This window comes from Lynx canadensis, chromosome A3 (genome assembly GCF_007474595.2).
Source record: "Lynx canadensis isolate LIC74 chromosome A3, mLynCan4.pri.v2, whole genome shotgun sequence".
In the NCBI taxonomy this organism is placed as follows: Eukaryota; Metazoa; Chordata; class Mammalia; order Carnivora; family Felidae; genus Lynx; species Lynx canadensis.
The window spans coordinates 93,805,396-93,826,816 of NC_044305.1; the positions used below are offsets into that span (position 1 = coordinate 93,805,396).

At 36.4% G+C, this 21,421-nt stretch overlaps 1 pseudogene; it reads right to left on the minus strand.

Moving 5' to 3' along the window:
* Positions 1 to 1,677: 1,677 nt before the first annotated feature.
* Positions 1,678 to 2,121, minus strand: LOC115509743 (annotated as a pseudogene).
* Positions 2,122 to 21,421: the final 19,300 nt, after the last annotated feature.

Sequence of the window (21,421 nt, forward strand, 5' to 3'; positions counted from 1 at the left end):
GCATGTCCCTTTATTTCTATATTAATAATAATTCTTCACATAAAATCAATATTTTAAATTTTTGTGTATATTCTTCCCTAATTTTGTTTTTGTTGTTGTTGATGATAGTGTCAGAGTAAAAGTAAAAAAAAACAAAACAAAAAAAAGGACTACTTTCTTATCTTTAGAAAGTGTCTAATATGTATGGTGATATAAATTCTATTTTACTGGAACAGCTAATAATAACACTTGTTAATTTATGATTGGAATGCAATCAACCTGGCATTTTAACTTGGTATAGCTATAAGTGTCTCTATGCATTTGTGAATATTGACTATTTTCAGTTAACCAAATTATATTTAATTTCATCCTGGGATAGAGCTGTGGTTTGGCAACTTCTCCAGTGACAATGAAAACTGGAGGAACACAGCCAGCTACAAAATTGCCACTTACTAAACCCCTCGTCAATTCACTTCTGTGTTCTTTGAAAAGAGTGATTTCATAGCCTTTTCTCTACAGTCCTAATGCCCTTTGTAAGAAAATACCCTCCTAAATGGTCACATCTGCTTTCTTTTGGCCCCAAAAATGCTTAGTCAATGAAATAAGCCACCATAGCTACTTTCCTCTCTTGACATTAAATCAAATTTTGTGGCAAAGGAACATTGAAGACCAAATTGTGTGTGCTATTCATAAACTTGGATTACTTCAAAAGTCATTTTATTTTCCCAAGGTCTTTAGAGAGCAGTTACTTTCTCATTCGTTTATTCATTCATTTATTTTTTATTTATCAAACAAAATTTATTAGATGCTTCTATATGCCAGGCACTGTGTTAAGTGTTGTAAATACAAAGATTAATATGTCACAGTTCCTGCTCTCAAAGAGTTCACATGTGTTATGAGAGACAACTATAACCAAAGAATGATAAGTACAGTGGAATTAGAGGGGGAGGGTAGTAGAAAGTGGCAGCAGGAAGTGGAAAAAAAACTGTGATTAACTCTGCTAGGGCCTGAGGATATCAGGGAATGTTTTAGAGATGAGGACCCTCTAAAGCATGGTCATACAGATGAGTTTTTAAGATTAGAAATGGGGGAAATGTTGGGATTAACATGTGTATTACAATTAGAGAGTTGTACATAATTCTGATGGAACTGGAAGGGAAAAAAGTATAACTTGAAAGTGCTGATGAATAAGATTGAGGAGATGAATAAATGAGGGATGTTCTTATGTGTAAAGGTAAGGAGTTCAGATACTGTTCTAGAGGAGATGGAAAACAATTGGTGGGCTTAATTGGAGGGGGAGGTATAACGTATATAATTTTTTATTTTTTTTATTGTTTTAAACTTTATTAATTTTGAGAGAGTGTGCACAAGCAAGGGAGGGGCACAAAGAAAGGGAGAGAGAGAGAATCCCAAGTGCTGACAACAGAGCCCAAAGTGGGCTCAACCTCATGAACCCACAAGATCCTGACCTGAGCTGAGATCAAGAGTCGGACGGTTAACTGACTGAGCCGCCCAGGCACCCCAAATTTGTACTTTTAAAAGATTGTTTTCATGAAAGTTATGACCAATTCTGGACTCAGAACAGAGACCAAAATCTTAGATCTTGGAGGTCTTTCTCGTGCTTACTTTTTATTACATTTCTATGAAATTCAACATTTTTTTTATCATTGTAACAGTTTTCATTTAATGTCATATAGAAGATTACTTTATTCCTGCATCTTCTCAATTGTTTCTTCCTTATATTTGCCCTTTTCCTTTCCTACTTGGCGAGATTTGGCTTTGCATTCAAGGATCTTTTTGCGGTCTTTGCCCAGTTTTAGTCTAGTGATAATCACCTTGCTGGTGTGGATGCCCACATGTACAGTTGTGCCATTGGCCTTCTCTCGCTGTACTCATTCAATGTAGATGACGTATTTCCTCCTGTAAACCTGGACTACTTTGCCAATTTGCTGATCTTTGTAGTGTCCTCACACAACCTGTACTTCGTTGTCCTTCTGGATGGGCATGGATCGAATGTTGTACTTCTGTCGCAGCTCTTTGGAAAGAGGGGAAGACATAATTCCTGCGAATGTGGGAAGGTGCACTGAAATGCCTTTTACGGTTCTTGCTCCAGTCAGAGGTCACAAACAGATTGAACTTCATGTTGGCCGCTACAGCTCCAGCAATGGCTGCAAAAGGGAAGCAAAATTCATCATTATTAATACAAGTCTTTTACTGTAGATTCTGTTAAACCACTCTTTTTTAGATCTCACACTATCTGAGCATCTCACTGTTTCTCACTTTCATTCAATGGTTCTTCCAATAATAAAGATAAGAAACAAGAAGACTTTAATGAAAGTAATAAAAATAGGAATATTGAATAACAGGACAAATAACAAGAGGTTATTGGTTCTCTTTGTGAGATTCTAGTCAATGATAGAAGTTAATTGCATTATGTGCAAGACTAATTGCAAGTTTTAAAATAAAATTTGCAAGAATATTGACCTTTGCCTGTTTTAAGTATTTCAACTTTCACAATTGCATTTTAGATTATAAAACATTAAACAGGGGCCATTTAGTTGTAGGTGGTCAAACTTATATTTTTACAGTGGTATCCATTTCTTTTGCATTGCAAACAAGGTTATGATCCAGAGAAGAAATTATAAGTTCTACATTTCATTGATATTTCATCTATTGCACGTGACCTTCAAGAACACATTATGTATAACCAAGATATTTGGCTTCTGTAATTATAGCAAAAAATATTACCTTCAACAGTCTCTAAACATCAATGCCTATAGATGTTCATGCCTAGCTAATACAGATTCATCTGAATAATGGGCATTTAACCTATAATAGCTTACCCAAAACTGTATTATGGATTTGATAAGAACAGAAATGAACAATATTATTTTTTAATAGTTAAACATTAATTAGGCCACAACTTTAATTTTAATAAATGCATGCGAGAAGATAAAAAGATGGTTATAATATTTGCTTAACATCCTTCCACCTTCTACTTTAAAGTGAAGGTATCAAGAATAAGATGATTACTTGTATAATAAATATGCCCATTGTATGGATTTTTGTGCCATTTTATTAAATGGCACTCTTTATCCTCATTGTTTACCAACTACCTCATTAAAGTTTTAAAAACATTAGAATTGGAAAAAAAAAAGAGAAGATTTGACCACGTAAAATTGTGAAAATTTAACAATAACAAAATAAAGTAACAAATGGCTTATGGATTCAAATCACCACTGATAAAAATATTTACAATAAAGATTCAATCAAATCTATTTAGAAACACCCAAATGAAAATGTGCAGTCATAAAACAAATCCAAAACAGCCTTTTTACATGGCCAACAAATATTTGAACAAAATGTTGATGGTATTAGTTACAACAATATCAAACTAACATTATTGTCTATCAGATTTGTAAAGCTGTAGAAGAATGATATGATGTGTTCTTAGTGCCTCAACACCAAACAGGTGGATTAGAAATTGATATAACCTTACTAGAGAGAATTTTAACAGTGAATATTAAAAGACTAAAGAATTCCCAAATCTCTTACTCATCAATTTTATGTTTGAGGAATCATCCTAAAGGCTGTTTTGTTTTTATTTTTTTTAATGTTTATTTATTTTTGAGAGAGCACAAGCGGAAAAGGGCAGAGAAAGAGAGGGAGACACAGAATCTGAAACAGGCTCCAGGCTCTGAGCTGTCAGCACAGAGCCGGATGCCGGGCTAGAACCACGAACCACAAGATCATGACCTGAGCCAAAGTCAAATGCTTAACCAACTGAGCCACCCAGGCGCCCCAAGGCAGGTGTTTTAAACTGCGCAAATACGTCAAAATTAATGTTTCTCACAGTGTTGCTTATAAACAAGAAAAAATGCCACCTAAATTTTGAACAGATTAAAACATTGTGTCATGTAATCAGTACATAATACTGCAAGTGTACATTTACCAGTTTTTACAGTGTTTAGTGGTGTCTGATTAGTAAATAAAACTGGTACTAAGTTATAGGGATAGCAAATCTCATTTAGAATTATTAAAATGTACATTAAATTGTATCTACAGATAAGAATTTACTAGATATCATCTAAATATTAAAAATGAATCTATCCGTATTACAGACTTATTGATACTTTTTCTTTGTTTCCTTTTATTGGTTGTATTTTACTGTTTTCCATAATGATTATGGAGTACTGGCAAACTTTTAGAGCACCAAACATTAATACCAAGGAAGTTAGAAAGAAAGAAGAAAGAAAGAAAGGAACACATGGAAAGTGAAAAGAAGAAAGAAAGAAAAGGAACACATATTAAGAGAAAAAAATAAGAAAAATAATAAAAATAATATACCAAAATAATGCAAACGTGCCTAAGGACATTTTTTTGCGGGGAATATCAATGGAAATAGATAAAAGGATCGTAGGAATCATGCTAAAGACTACAAGACTTGACAGAAGAAAAATCACCAATATAGCTCAGAGGTAAAATACAGCAATGATTATGAGAATGAACCATTTTGGAAAAAAGCCATAAAATAGTTTATGATTAGGAAGGTTCTTATTTACTAATGGGGGGAAGAAAAAGATGAGGATGACATCAAATTCTAGAAATGAGATTTTCCAAATAATGAGAGCTTTGCAAAATGAGTTTTACAATGAAAAAGGATCAGACTGCCCACATAAGCTTTGGGGAAAAGGCACCATGCTTGAGGATGGAATGAGCTGCTGCTTGTAAGGGTGCTGTAATATCATTACTTGCCTTCGAGACCGATGGATGATAGCTATATGAAAGGGGTGCTACATGAAATAGGAATTAAATCAATTCCTAATTTTTCCAGACTAAGGAGCAATAACTAAAAATTAAATTTGTTATAAATAAGACATTTCTAAGAATTAACACTTATATAAAATAGAATGAGCTGCCTTTGGAGATGGTCGTTTTCCTCTTGATGTGCTTGTTCCAACAAAGGTAAAGTGAATATTGTTGGCATTGCTGCAGATTTCTTTTTTAGATCAGAGTATGAATGGAGTAATTTCCACCTTTCTTCAGATTTAGAGATAGTTTAATTCGACAAAACATGTATAGAAAATATTCCAATTCCAGCTTAAACTAGATTTGCTTTCATATTTCAATTCCAAAAGGCATAAAAGTCCATCCCATTAAAGCACATGGAATAAAAATCCCCTATTATCTTCTTAGGAAGAGCTGAGCAGTGTTATCACATGGAAAATAGAGATATATATATATATATATATATATATATATATATATATGTGTGTGTGTATATATATATATGTATATACACAAATGTAATGTAAGCCACAATGTAATGCTAAATTTTCTAATAGCTACATTGAAAAAAGCAAAAACAAACAGTTGAAATTAATTTTACAAATATATTTGATTTATATTAAAGTATTCAAACTATGATTATTTCCATAAATAATCAATACATTAAAAACTACCCTCAGGGTGCCTGGGTGGCTCAGTTGGTTAGGCATCCGACTTTGGCTCAGGTCATGATCTCACAGTTCATGAGTTCAGGCCCCACATTGAGCTCTCTGCTGTCAGCATAGAGCTGCTCAGGATCCTCTGTTTCCTCTCTCTTTGCCCCTCCCCTGCTCATGCTCTCTCTGTCTCTCTCTCAAAAATAAACATTTAAAATTAAAATACCATCAAGCTGTGTTACATTAATTGTACTGAATCTTAAAAATGTGATGTATTTTACACTTAGCACTTCAATTTAAACACTAAGTTTTTATTGAAATACTTGATCCACATGTAGTTTGTTTTTTGAGGTTAAGAGTGCTTAATATAAGATCTCCCCTATTTATAAAGTTTTAAACACAGTGTTGTTAACTATAGGCATAATGTTGTACAGCAGTTCTCTGAACTTGTTCATCTTACATAACTGAAACTTTCCACCCATTGAACAGCAATTTCCCATTTCTTCCTCCGCTCAGCCCTGGCAATCACCATTGTACTCTCTTTTTCTATGAGTTTGACTATTTTTAGATCAGAAGAAAAAATTAGTGACCTCATAGATCCTTTGACATTATCTAGTCAGGGGAGCAAAAAGAAAAATAATGAAAAGTAGTACAGATAGCTTCCTAAAAAGGATCTACATTTAGATTTCATAAATTTACAATTGGAGCAGATTGACATAACCAAGTTGTTCCCAGCTTAAAGTTTCCCAATTACTGAATTGAATATCAGTTTTTGAATTTATTTTTAAAATAATTGAAAGTAAGGGGTACCTGATGTCTCAGTCGGTTGAGCCTCCAACTCTTGATTTTGGTTCTCATCCTAATCTCATGGTCCTGAGATTGAACATTGAACACCACATTGGGTTCGGTGCTGAGCGTGGAGCCTGCTTGGGATATTCTCTCTCTCTCTCTTCTCTCCTCTCTCTCTCTCTCTCTCTCTCCCCCTTCCCCACTTGCACCCCCTCTCTCAAAATAAACATTTTTTTAAATAAAGTAAAATAATTCAAAGTAATTAAAATTAAAACTCAAACCTTCCATTTGCATATGTCCAAACTCATCAATTATTGTACACAGTAAGTATGTGTAATTCTTTGTATATCAATCAAACTTCAATAGAACTTTTTTTTTTTAATGTTAAGACTTGCAGTTGCAGTAGCCACATTTCAAGTGCCCAGTTGCCACATGTGGTTGAGTAGCTACTTTCTTAGACAGAACAGGACTGGAAGAACCCAGTATCTTCACTGCTGAGTAAAGCCATAGGGAATTTCCCTTGGTGGGATTTTGTTGAAAACAACTGGAAAGGATAATTTTATTTTATTTTTTTTTAATGTTTATTTATTTTTGAGAGAGACAGAGACAGAATGTGAGTGGGTTAGGGGCAGAGAGAGAGGGAGACACAGAAGTAGAAGCAGACTCCAGGCTCTGAGCTGTCAGCACAGAGCCTGACACGGGGCTCGAACTCACGAGCCGCGAGATCATGACCTGAGCCGAAGTGGGACCCACAACCGACTGAGCCTCCCAGGTGTGCCTGGAGAGGATAATTTTAGAGTGGAACTACAGTGACAGCCAGGAGACATTATTACAGGAACACTGAACTCCTTCCCACTCCTCTAATACTGTCATTTTAGCTTTTTCCTTTTATCTCAGAATTATTTATATCCCTTACTTTTGTGAAGATAATTAACCTGACCATATTTTCTATATTGGATCTATGAAATCTCTGACTTTGCCCTAGCTTTTACCTAAGAGCAAATATAAAATATGTATTATTTATCTTGTACTATGTGACTTTTATTTCATTTTATACATATAAGAAAACCATGAAGTGGGATATAAAGAAATGGCAGCACAGCAAGGTTATGCAGCTAGAAAGCACCAGAACTAGAAATCAAACCTAGGTGTCTCCCACACTTAACCATGCTTAACTAAACTAGGCTCTTGATCAATACTATGTCATGATACTGGGTGGTGTAGATCATTGATCAACAATGGCCCACAAGAGAAGATACAGAGTAGATGAGGCCCTGGAGGATAACCACTAAAATTCACTCCACCCGTAACTCTCCGAGTAAAGTGTTCACTGTCCACATAAAGGAATTCAGTTGTTGTGGTTGAGCAGTGGGGGTTAGGAAATTTTTATAAATTGAATGTCTGGGCTTGCACCATAGTTTTCAAGAAATAACTGAGAGTCTGTAACAAAGGAAGTTCTGTCTCCTGTATTTCCTTGAGAAGAGGCCACAAGACAAGAATAATGGCAAGCTGACCTCTTTATAAGGGAAAGAAAATATATATATATATGTATAACATACATATATGTATGTATATGGTACATAATCACCCTCTGATCTTTCCTCCAACAAATTAGATTTGTCTCCAACAATTTGCATTACAATTATGGCAATATAAAAACTAAAAGGAGCATTTCCTTCTGTGTTCTCGCACTGTAGCCGAAAGGGCTAGCTGGGGATTTTCCTGTGGAATTTAATCTTGGCTACATATTTGTATTCCATACAAACAATTTATATTGTGGGGGTTTTTCTGGAATTGGCCTGAGAAGGGGTACTGTGGGGAAGAATTTTCCAAATACGTAAGCAGGGCCAGGTGAGGTTTGGCTTATATGAATGGAAAGCAATGACAAGACCTGATGTCCACCATGTAGGTTAGAGTCTGCTCTATGCTCACGTGAACTGTTTGGAGGTGAAGTGAATACTACTAGGAAGTGTTTGATAATTACAGTAATGTGACTATTTAGTGAATTCATAGGGCAATAACTGAAACAAAAGACTTTAACTTTTAAAATGTACCTGAGTATATCTTGAATTTGATCACTTCTTGCCTATTCTACTTTAACAGCTTTACCCCAACTCATCCTTAGCTGGTCAACAGTCTTCTGAAGGAGTCTCTTTAACATCATTGTTGCCCTGCACTGCTCCTTTTCCACACAGCCAGGAAGACTCAAATCAGATTAGGTGGTAGTTCAGCTGAAAACTTTTCAGTCATTGTTGATTATACTAAGCAAAATTTTAAAACTCATTGCGTACAACGTACCCATTTACCCTTCAGACTTCATCTCTTTTCTCATCCACTTATCCCCTACCATACTTGAGTCATTATGGCTTTCCTTCTCTCATTTGAACACATTTAACTGGATTCAATCTCAGGCCCTCTGCATCTGCCATTACTTCTGATTAAACTACTCTGTTCCCACATTTTCATGTGTCCTCTTCCTCTCATCAGTCATTCTCCATTTAAATGACACCTTTTTAGCTTCTGTCTTTCTTTTTCATTGCTAAATCCCCTAGTAGGATTAACATGTATATTCTAAGCAAACTTATTTTATATAATTGTACTAAGCTTATCAAAATGTTATTGGGTTAGCTGATAGGACTAGTTAAAGAAAATGGGTTTAAGAAGTTCTCCTTGGGGTGCCGGGTTGGGTTGGTCATTAACATTAAGCATCTGACTCTTGATTTCAGCTCAGGTCATGATCTCATGGTAGTGACATTAAGCCCCATATTGGGGCTTAATCTGTTTAAGATTCTCTCACTCCCTCCCTCTCTGCCCCTCCAAAAAATAATATAAAAAACAAAAAAAAGAATAAAAAGAAGTCCTGCTCCCCAGTTGTGTGTTGACTCTGGCTGGTATTGACTTGTAAGAGCCAGTTATTAAATGTTTAAGAATTTTGTTAGATAAACACAGCCATTATTAAAATATATAAACTTAGAAGTAAACAAAATATATTAAAAACAAATAAACAAACCCACCAATGCTTAATTACTTTACTGTATTCTACTATAGTCTAGGCCAGTGGAGGTAAATGTTTTCAGTAGAGGGCCAGATAGGAAATATTTTGAGCTTTGTAGGCTATACAGTCTGCATCACAACTACTCAATTCTGTCTTTGTAGCATGAAAGCTTTCACATAGGCAATACATGAATGAATGGTTTTGGCAGTGTTCAATAAAACTTTATTTACAAAAATAAATGACAAGCCATATTTGGACCACAGCCCATCACTTGCTGATACCTCATCTAGATCCTTGAGGTTTCTTGAATCTATCAAATGTATGTGGTAGAAATGTTCTAAAATGGTATATTGCAGGACATCTCTTCCCAAATCCGTATTCTGGGGTTTCACATTGGTAGCTTGAATTGGCTATGGTGGTAGTATGTGTATATATGTCTTTGAAATTAACTTTTTAAAATCATGCTGTTTATTCTCCCTCAGAGAGCTGGTTGTTAAATATTTACCATCATATCATGCTTCCCTCCTAGCACAGACTTTGGCACTCTTAATTGGAACAAAATACCACACTCCTAAGAAGTTGGTTTCTCTCAGGGAATCTAATGCTGTCACTAGCATGGCTGACAGGAACAGAGAAGGTTTCACTTAGGCTGTAACATAGCCTCTTAGGCTATAACACAGCTGCACATTTAAACTATTTTTTAAAAATATAAAAATAGCATGTTATGTCATTAAAACATGCTTAGCATTTCAAATTCACTCAAGACTTTGATATATGTAGTCAATGTTAATATTCAAAAAATACTTATGAAGTACCACTTATAACAAGGCTAGATATATATCTGCATAGAAGCTACATTAGTAAACAAAGTAGTGCTATGGTGAAGAATAAAGCAGACAAGACAGGGTAAGGTGTGCTGGTGGGTGGTTTAGGGTGGATTATCATTTTAAATGGAATACCTAGAAAATGTCTCACTTACAAGTTACATTGTCTCAAAAACTCTGTTTGCAGAGGGGGAGGGAGGTGGGAGAGGAGAGAGAGTTTTAAGCAGAGTGGGCAACAAATGAAGATTTCTAAGGGGGAGCAGGCCTCAGTGTTCCAGCCACCAGGAAGGGGCAGGTGGCCTCTGAGGAAGGAAGAGAGTAGAGAGATGGTGCTGGTGATGGAAGGTTATGGAGAAGGAACGTGAGCCCAGGCAGGGCCAGGGCTTCTCTCCCGTTTCTGTGAGTTTGGAATCCTTTGGAAAGTTGTTAGAAGACATGTTACTTGATCTGACTCCAGGTTTCAAAGAATTGCTAGGGACTGGGAAGCGGAGGAAGGAAAGATGGTGTAGATGAAACAAAATTGCCAGAATGTGAATTGTTGAGGGCTGATGATGGATACATGGTGATTATTTTTATATTCTTCTTTGCATATTTGAAAATTAAAAATAAAATGAAAAAAGATTGTATGTTGAAAACAGACTAGAGAATGGGGCTTGCGAGGAGACCAGTGGGAGGTTATTGCAATGGTACTAGTAAGAAATGACCATGTCTTAGATCAGATCAGATCAAGGAAATGAGAATTAAGACAGAGCCAGATTCTGGGCACGTTTTACAGGTAGAGCCATAGCACTAACTGAGATAAATAAACGTGCTTAAAACCTGCTTTGATTTTTTTCTCAGCTTCAATGTGTTCTTTATTATTTATTTCTGTATTTTTTACCCCAGAATTTTCATACTATTGAGGCAAAAGATGGTGATAATTAAATAGATTTTTATAAATAAAATATTTATTTTTCTCTTTTTATTTTTACTTACATGGGGCTTATTTAACCTTCAGCAATGTGACTGTAATTAAAGGTGTTTTATGCACTTGGCAGTAGATGAGTCTCTCTCCTGTCCAGGTTTATGAATTCCAATCATCAGGGTCTCATTTAAGCCAAGAATCTCAGGCTGTCACTACTCTTGAGAGAGAATCAGTGTCTCACTCAGCATTTCTCTGTGTTAAAATAATGCCATCTGTTGTTAGCCAAGCTGTAACTAGAGTCTCACCTGCACAGAAGGATATTTGTTGGGCTTTGACATAAATTATGCACACTCCTTCTAAAGGAGAAGAGGCTGTTTCAGATGTTGGTTACACTGAGCTGAGTTAGGTGTGTAGAAAGAAAATAAAGGCACTCAATTAATATATTTTCCTATATTAAAAGAATAGTGAATTCATTACATCTTTCTATCCCTCTAAAATATTATTTACTTGTAAAATCTGAAGTTGCATGGTTAAAGATACTCCATGCTAGATCTAGGTATGATGTTGTGTCCTGTATATTCTCAAGATGAAAACTAGCACGATGGGGAACTAAGGCCATGCAAAATACATAATAAATATGTTTATTTATTTATAGGATAAATACATAATAAAAATGTTTAAAAGTATAGCTAAGGTCAAAACAAAGAAAGAAATTACAGGCAAGACAAAAATAGCAATAATAATTGAAGAGGTGACTGAAAGTCACATGAATAAGTATAGAAACAATCCGCGGCTGCCTTGCAAACTGGAGTGAAGGGGTGCAGGGAATTGCATGTCTTAGTAACTTGAGGGCTTTGGGCTTAGTGACGAGTAGAGAAGGGTAGACAGTTGGAACTGTGATGACTGAACAAAGCTGATTGTTCCCAGAGAGAAATGGGGAAATAGAAAAAAAAATTCCTCCTCCACCACAGGGTGATGACACGGAAGCTTGTCTGTCTCTGTCTGGTCTCACTGGAAAAGAAAATTTCTCCTAAAATATGTAATCCCACAGCTCATGCAACCATCAGTTTTAGGAATGATTTTATGATACCCATGTTGATTCACAATCCTAAACATGAGAAATTAACACAATGATTAGTTCCAGGTAGGTAATATCACCAGAGTGCTTTTTAGGAAGCAAACATTAATCCCTTAGTAGATCTGCTTTATGAATTCAGTCCTAAGGGGTGCTTGTCTCCTGCCACCCTCCAAACCATGACTTCACAGCATGAAATCATGAAAGATATGGGGAAATAATCTGCTGTGATGAAGACACAGGCATAAAGCACTGCAGGATCAGAGTGCTGAGGTCTTCAAGTAATAGAGCATAAAGAGCAAAAGATATGAGTGTGAAAATGTATAAAAGAACTTCAAAAGGTAATTGATACCCTTTTTTAAAAATTATTTTTTTAACATTTATTTATTTTTGAGAGACAGAGCATGAGTTGGGGAGGAGCAGAGAGAGAGGGAGGCACATAATCTGAAGCAGGCTCCAGGCTGTGAGCACAGAGCTCAACGTGGGGCTAGAACCCACAGACTGTGAGATCATGACCTGAGCTGAAGTCAGACGCTTAACTGACTGAGCCACCCAGGCACCCCTAATTGATACCCTTTAAAAAAGAACTACGTGCTTAGGAAAAAATAATGGGAAAATTTGAAGGAAAAAAAACAGATAATACAGAAAGCAAAAATATAGGCACTGAGAAAAAAATAAGTGAAAAGTTAATACAGAAAATGAGAAATGTCAAAGAATGGGATAGGCAACCTTTAAAGACACGATTGCTGAGAATTTTCTAGAATTGATTATAGACATAAACTCTCAAACTCTAATGTCTCTTCTGAGATACTACATAATGAATATTTAGAATCCTAATAAGATTGAAAAATCTTAGCAATGATAAGAAAGTTAAGAAATTGTATCCCTAACAAATATTAGACTGATCACAGGCTTCCAAAAAAGTAGAGACCATAATATAGTAGAATAAGATCATGAAATTTCTGTGGAAAAACAATCAACTTTAAATTCTGAATTATAGGGGCGCCTGGGTGGCACAGTCGGTTAAGTGTCTGACTTCAGCCAGGTCACGATCTCGCGGTCCGTGAGTTCAAGCCCCGCGTCAGGCTCTGGGCTGATGGCTCGGAGCCTGGAGCCTGTTTCCGATTCTGTGTCTCCCTCTCTCTCTGCCCCTCCCCCGTTCATGCTCTGTCTCGCTCTGTCCCAAAAAAAATAAAAAACGTTGAAAAAAAAAAAATTTAGATTCTGAATTATAGGGGCGCCTGGGTGGCGCAGTCGGTTAAGCGTCTGACTTCAGCCAGGTCACGATCTCGCGGTCCGGGAGTTCGAGCCCCGCGTCGGGCTCTGGGCTGATGGCTCAGAGCCTGGAGCCTGTTTCCGATTCTGTGTCTCCCTCTCTCTCTGCCCCTCCCCCGTTCATGCTCTGTCTCTCTCTGTCCCAAAAATAAATAAACGTTGAAAAAAAAAATTAAAAAAATAAATAAATAAATAAATAAATTCTGAATTATATATGTAAATTACATATAAATAATATTTATAGATTTTATATATACATATGTATTTATTAGAATAAAGGGGAATCCAAGATGAAATAGTGGAGTGTAAGAAGCAACGTGGGCTTGTGTTATATTATTTTCTGTTTGTGTGAAATCTTTAATATAAAATTGAATTTTAATTGTAAAAAAGCAAAAAGTTTCCTCTGATTAACTTAAATGAAAAAAGAGAAGGGAAGCCAATTTATTAGGAGGATATTGAATATCTCATGGAACAGTTCAATAAAACACAACATGATAAGAAAAGGAAATAGGACATTTCCAGATACTGCATCAACAGGAGTCATGATTTTTCTGTGCATAGCTCTACCATCATGTGAGTCAGCTCCACAATTCTTGTTCACTTTTCCCATCTGTTAAGATTTCTCAGGTGACTCTGTATCAGTTGTTGATGATTGAGAGTTCATATGAATTAATCCCACTTCCCTTAAAGGAAAATTATAGTGAACCAATCTTTTTTTCTGTGAATTTTCTATTAAGTTTCACCTTTTATTTCTTGGCATGTACATTTCTTTTTCTGCATTTAAATATATCCTCACCTAATAAGATGCATTCTCATATACTGCTGCAGAAACTCTTTCTACCCATATAACTGGCAAACAATCCCAAATTATATTTGTATGCCAAATCCAGATTTGATACGAGAGGACCACTCTTGTCCACATATAGGCTCTGTTTTGATCGGATTCTCATGTGATACTTACTGTTAATTTTACATTGGTAAAACATTCAATTCATTTAATTGGGCCATTTTTTTAATACTAGGCATTGCAGTCAATATTTAGAATAGAATAATGGCCAAAATCTTACATTTTTGTAGAAAGGAAAAGAAATAAACTTTTTGAAAGATAAATGATAATAAATAGAGTATGTTAGAACTTGGTAATACTTGGCTAAAATAGATAGGGTAAAGGATATTAGAAATGTATGAAAAAAGGGGGAGTGTCAAGTGTATTTTAGGTAGTCAGGGTAGGTTCATTGCCAGAGTGACAGTTAAGCAAAAATACAAAGCAAGCCAGGACATTCAACATTTGTAATTTGAGCAAAGACTGTATGAAGCACAGGGAACAACCAGTACAATAATCCTAAGAGGAGAGGGTGGCTAGAGCAAAATGATAAAGTTGGAGAGTGGGGTTAGAGAGGCAGTGGGGATTCCAGTCCTGATGGGTCACATTAAAGCCACTGTAAGCCTGTTGATTCCTATTCTGTGAGAGGTGAAGAGTTGGTAGGAGTTATGGTTTGAATTATGTCCCTTCAAAGCTCATCTATTGAAGTCCTATCCCCCAGACCCTGAGAATATGACCTCCTTATTTGGAAATAAGATTATTACAAATGCTATTAGTTAAGAGGAGATCATCAGGGCGGGCACCAGTCTAATGTGACTGGCATTCTTATTTAAAAAAAAAAAAAAAAAGGAACATTTGAAGCCAGAAATGCATACAAGGGGAAACACCAGGTGAAGATGAAGGCAGAGATTAGGGTGATGCTTCTCAAGCAAACAAATGCCAAATATTGCCAATAGTCCATCAGAAACTAGGAGAGATGCATGGGACAGTTTCTTTGTCAAAGCTTTCAAAAGGAACCAGCCCTGCTAACAGTTTAATCTCGGAGTTCTAGCCTCCAGAACTGTAAGAACATAACTGTATATTGGCTAAGCCACCAAGTTTGTGATACGTTGTTACAGCAGTCCTAGCAAACTAATACAGTAAACATTGAACACAGAAGTGAAATAACAGAATTTAAGTATTAAAAGGATCACTGGCTGCTATGCTGAGTGGGAAAGGCACAGATGGAAGCTAGATGGCCAGTTAGCAAGCTCTTGCATTACTACCAGTAAGAAATCTAAGTGCTTCAGGGGCTCCCGAGTGCCTTAGTGGGTTAAGCCTCCAACTCTCTATTTCTGCTCAGGTCATGATCTCCTCGTTTGTGGAATCAAATCGAGCCTCACGTCGGGCTCCATACTGAGCATGGAGCCTGCTTGGGATCCCTCCCCCTCTCTCTCTAATCCTCCCCTACTTGCATGCGTGTACACTCTTTCTCTCTCTCAAAATAAATAAATAAAGAAAAAAATCTTAGCGACCCAGACCATGGTTGAGGTATTCAGAAGTCATCAGATTCTAGATCTATTTTGAAGGTAGAGCTGAAAGAGTTTCTCAGTGGATTGAATGTAAGTTGTTGTAAAGAAAGAAAGAACCTGAGGATAACTGAATTTTCTGGTATGCACCACTAGAAAGAGAGAAGAACCATGAATTGGGATATGGTGGTAGAACTAGGACTGAAATCAATTTCTCACTTTCTCCTGACGCCAAGAATAATATACTTGCCCTTAAAACTAATAGTGGGAAGGGGCACCTGGGTGGCTCTGTCCATTAAGTATCCAACTGATAGTGTGGAGCCTGCTTGGGAAGCCCTCCCTCCCACTCTCTCTCTGCCCCTCCCCCACTTGCACCTTCTTTCTCTCAAAGAATAAACTTTAAAAACATCTAATAGTGGGAAGATGTGCCAATATTCATTATCATAACAATCACATATAAGTATGTAATATAACATTATTGCTGTTGTCTTTCACTTGTCAGCATCCTTGAGAAACGCACTATCCTGAATGTTCTTCACATTTTCTGATTATAATTATTCTGTGTTGGATATTTTTTTTTAGTAGTTCTCTATTCTGAAAAATGATGACGACTGCAATCTATAAAAGAACAGCAGATAGCTTTGTGAAATAGCTGAATGTCCATGACTTGTGTGGAGAGGAGCCCAAAGAAGAACCTGCAATTTCCAGGGCGTATTATGCTAGGTCACCACTTACCATTGCCAATCTCAATACTCAACAGAGAAATCCCTTTTAATGTCCTGGAAGAATTGACCATAATTGCCCCCATTTGCCCAGAAAAAAAAAATGCCCTCAAAAATCTCTGTTTTCTAAAATTATCTTACATCCACAGAGCTATGGTCCCAGCCTATAAAATAAGGGGAAAAAAATCAAAGAATCTACAGATGAAGTTTACCTTAATTTTTCTTAAGACCAGAATCTCTGAGTTTACAAGGTATAAAACATACAGCTTACCTTCAGTGGTAGTTGTGCATGCTTTCACATGATAGATACTTGAAAATAAAATAAAAACTTACGTTAGGTCTATTAAAAGACCCCTAGGAGGGCATGTTTACCTGAAAAATAGAAGACTATGTGTGAACAGAACATGATTAGGAATCATTTAAGGAAGTGATACCAAGATTAACTTCTCTGAATGGGTTCCAACACGATGCTAAAACTGTAAACATCCAGTGCCTGGAGCAGAGAGGTCTTCCCAAGAGACTATAAGGTGGCAGTCACAACAAAATTGTGAATATAAAATTATAAATAATGATGACTTTAGGTAGTGATGTTGATAGCATACTTGAGTTCACTGGGGGTACTTAGAAGTCCTTGAGGAAGCTCTGACACTAAGACACCATGTTGAAAGGACATGCTGAATAAGAAGAATTGGTACTCAGAGTCCACTTTAACTTCTTTCTGGAGTGTTGCCCTGTGTTTTCAGAGTCTTGAAAGCCAAATTAAACATTTCCCGGACTCCCTTAGAGCTGCGGCTCTAAATAGGAGTTTGATTCTACAAAGTAGATCGGCTCAACATGTAGTCAGAAGTGCAAGAGAGGCCATCTTTTGGTTGCTTTGGCTGCTGCTCTTGAAAAGCTGAGCTGTAGAGGCACTGAGTGTTTCTGCAGCAGCGTTTTAGCCATCAACCTTTGTGGGAGTAGAAGGGGAAATTTTTAGCATTATTGGTAGTGGCAGTGAGAGCAGCATCAATGGCTATGACAGTGTGTCCTGGAAGCCCTTAGACATATTTCTCTGATGTAGATCCCTTAATAAGCCAATTGTTTGCTACTGCTCTGAGAGTAACTCCTAGAAGCCCAGTCTAGATCCTCATGTCCAGGATTTGTAAAATGTATTTTCATGTAAATCACTCTACTTTAAAATATCAAGAACCCTGAGTGATAAAAGTTTTTGAAAAATTCAGGGTGCCATAATGTTTTCCTTCTAACCTGAACAAGCAGGAGGCCTGAACTGATGGCTGGTCTCCAGAGATTCAGTGGAACTGAGTCTGAAGCAATAGAACTAACCAAGATCTTGCATCCTGACTATATATACTCCAGGCTTTTGTGTCACGGGAAATGCTTGCAAATTTAAATAATATATTGTTTACTCAAAATCCAAGAATGATTTCTGACCTCAGAAACTAAATAAATAAAATAAAAAATGCTCTCCCACAGTGCTAAAAGTGGGCAAAAAGGGAATTATTTAAACAAAGGACCTCACTCTATATTCCTGCCTTCTCACCTTGAATAGAGCTATAAATTTGCTTTATTATTCACACCTTATTTTTACCTAATAAGTTGTCACTTTCATCTCTATAAAAAAGATGGAAGAATGAAAAAAAGAGCCCATCTGTGTGCCTGTTTTCTGAGGCAATCAGTGTATCGAATGACTAAATGTAAATAGAAAGTTATAGGCTCCAGGGTGTCATTCTAGGGTGTCACTCCCATATATGTCACAGTGATTAAAAATGGCAGTCCCTCAAAACCATTGAAAAGTTAAATTTCCTTCTAATATTTCCCTGTAATAAGACTTGGAATACTGTAAAGAATGTAATTCCTGCTTAATAATTTTATTTTGTATTTTAATTAATGTTAACACATATCCCCGAGGTAGTTTAAAGAAAGGTGCAGTAAAATGCTTAATTTATATCATCATATTCAAATGAAATAGAACAGAATTTATATGCCTATGCTATATTGTTTCCCAACTACAAGCAATTTTCATAAATAATCACTTCTTGTTTGGTATAATCAATAATAAATATGTGTATTCGCAAAAAGATCAAGATCATACCATGCATATCAGACCACAACGTATGAAATTCGAAATCAACCACAAGAAAAAATTTGGAAAGGTAACACATACTTGGAGACTAAAGAACATCCTACTAAAGAATGAATGGCTAACCAAGAGGTTAAAGAGGAAATTAAAAAGTACATGGAAGCCAATGAAAATGATAACACCACAGCGCAAAACCTCTGGGATGCAGCAAGGCGGTCATAAGAGGAAAGAATATAGCAATCCAGGCCTTCCTAAAGAAGGAACAAAGGTCTCAGATACACAAGCTAACCTTATACCTCAAAGAGATGGAAAAAGAACACCAAATAAAACCCAAAACCAGCAGAATACAGGAAATAATAAAGATTAGAGCAGAAATTAATGCTATTGAATCAAAAAAACAAAAACAAAAAAACAAACAAAAACCAAACAGTAGAACAGATCAATGAAACCAGAAGCTGGTTCTTTGAAAGAATCAACAAAATTGATAACCCCTAGCCAGTTGATCAAAAGAAAAAGGAACGGACCAAATAAATAAAATCAAGAATGAAGGAGAGATCACAACCAACACAGCAGAAATAAAAACAATAATAAGAGAATATTATGAGCAATTATATGCCAATAAAATGGGTAGTCTGGAAGAAATGGACAAATTCCTAGAAACATATAAAACTACCAAAACGAAAACAGAAGAAATAGAAAATTTGAACAGACACCTAAACCAGTAAAGAAATCGAATTAGTAATAAACAATCTCCCAAAAAACAAGAGTCCAGGGCCAAATGGCTTTCCAGGGGAATTGTACCAAACATTAAGAGTTAACATCTATTCTCTTGAAGCTGTTCCAGAAAATAGAAATGGGAGGAAAACTTCCAACTCTTTCTATGAAGCCAGCATTACCTTAATTCCAAAACCAGACAGAGACCCCACTAAAAAGGAGAACTATAGACCAATTTGCCTGATGAACATGGATGCAAAAGTCCTCAACAAGATACTAGCCAACCAGACCCAACAATACATTAAAAGATTATTCACCACGACCAAGTGGGATTTATACCTGGGATGCAGGGCTGGTTCAATATCCACAAAACAATCAATGTGATTCATCACATCAATAAAAGAAAGGACAAGAACTACATGATCCTCTCAATAGATACAGAGAAAGCATTTGACAAAATACAGTATCCTTTCTTGATAAAAACCCTCAAGAAAGTAGGGATAGAAGGATCTTACCTCGAGATCATAAAAGCCATATATGAAAGACCCAATGCTAATACCATCCTCGATGGGTAAAAACTGAGAGCTTTTCCCTAAGGTCAGGAACAAGACAGGGATGTCCACTGTAACCACTGTTATTCAACATAGTATTGTAAGTCTTAGCCTCAGCAATCAGAAAACACAAAGAAATAAGAGCATCCAGATCAGCCAGGAGGAGGTCAAATTTCACTCTTCACAGATGACATGATACTCTACATGGAAAACCCAAAGATTCCACCAAAAAACTGCTAGAACTGATCCATGAATTCAGGAAAGTGGCTGGATATAAAATCAATGCACAGAAATCGGTTGGATTCCTATACACCAACAATGAAGTGACAGAAAGAGAAATTGAGGAATCTATCCCATTTACAGTTGCACAAAAACCCATAAAATACATAGGAATAAATCTAACCAAAGACGTGAAAAATCTATACAGTGAAAACTGTAGAAAGCTTTTGAGAGGACATTGAAGAAGACACCAAAAAAATGGAAAAAGGTTCCATGCTCCTGGATAGGAAGAACAATATTGTTAAAATGTCAATACTACCCAAGCAATCAACATATTCAATGCAATCCCTATCAAAGTAACACCAGCATTCTTCACAGAACTAGAACAAACAATCCTAAAATTTGTATGGAATCAGAAAAGACCCTGAATAGCCAAAGCAAGCTTGAAAAAGAAAACCAAAGAAGGAGGCATCACCATCCCAGACTTCAAGCTATACTACAAAGCTGTAATCATCAAAACAGTATGGTACTGGCCCAAGAACAGACACTCAGATCAATGGAACAGAATAGAGAACCCAGAAATGGACCCACAAAACATATGGCCCAACTAATCTGACAAAGCAGGAAAGAATATCCAGTGGATAAAGACAGTCTCTTTATCAAGTGGTGCTGAGAAAACTGGACAGCAACATACAGAAAATGAACCTGGACCACTTTCTTACACCATACACAAAATAAACTCAAAATGGAAGAAAGACCTCAATGTAAGACAGGAAACCATCAAAATCCTCGAGAAGAAAGCAGGCAAAAACCTCTTTGATCTTGGCCACAGCAACTTCTTCCTCAACATGTCTCCAGAGGCAAAGGAAACAAAAACCAAAAATGAACTATTGGGACCTCATCAAGATAAAAAGCTTCTGTACAGTGAAGGAAACAATCAGCAAAACTGAAAGGCAGCAGACAGATTGGGAGGTTATTTGCAAATGACATATCAGATAAAAGTTGTTCTATCCAAAATCTGTAAAGAACTTATGAAACTCAACATCCAAAAAAACAAATAATCAGTGAGGAAATGGGCAAAAGACATGCATAGACACTTTTCCAAAGAAGACATCCAGATGGCCAACCAACACATGAAGGAATGCTCAATATCACTCATCATTAGGGAAATACAAATCAAAACCACAATGAGATACCACCTCACCCCTGTCAGAATGGCTAACATTAACAACTCAGCCAACAACAGGTGTTGGTGAGGATGTGGAAAGAGAGGATCTTTTTTGCACTGCTGATGGGAATGCAAACTGGTGCAGCCACTCTGGAACACAGTATGGAGGTTCCTCAAAAAATTAAAAATAGAACTACCCTATGACCCAGCAAGTGCAATACTAGGTATTTATCCAAGAGATACAGTTTATGCTGTTTTGAAGGGATACATGCTCCCCCATGTTTATAGCAGCACTATTGACAATAGCCAAAATATGGAAAGAGCCCAAATGTCCATCAATGGATGAATGGA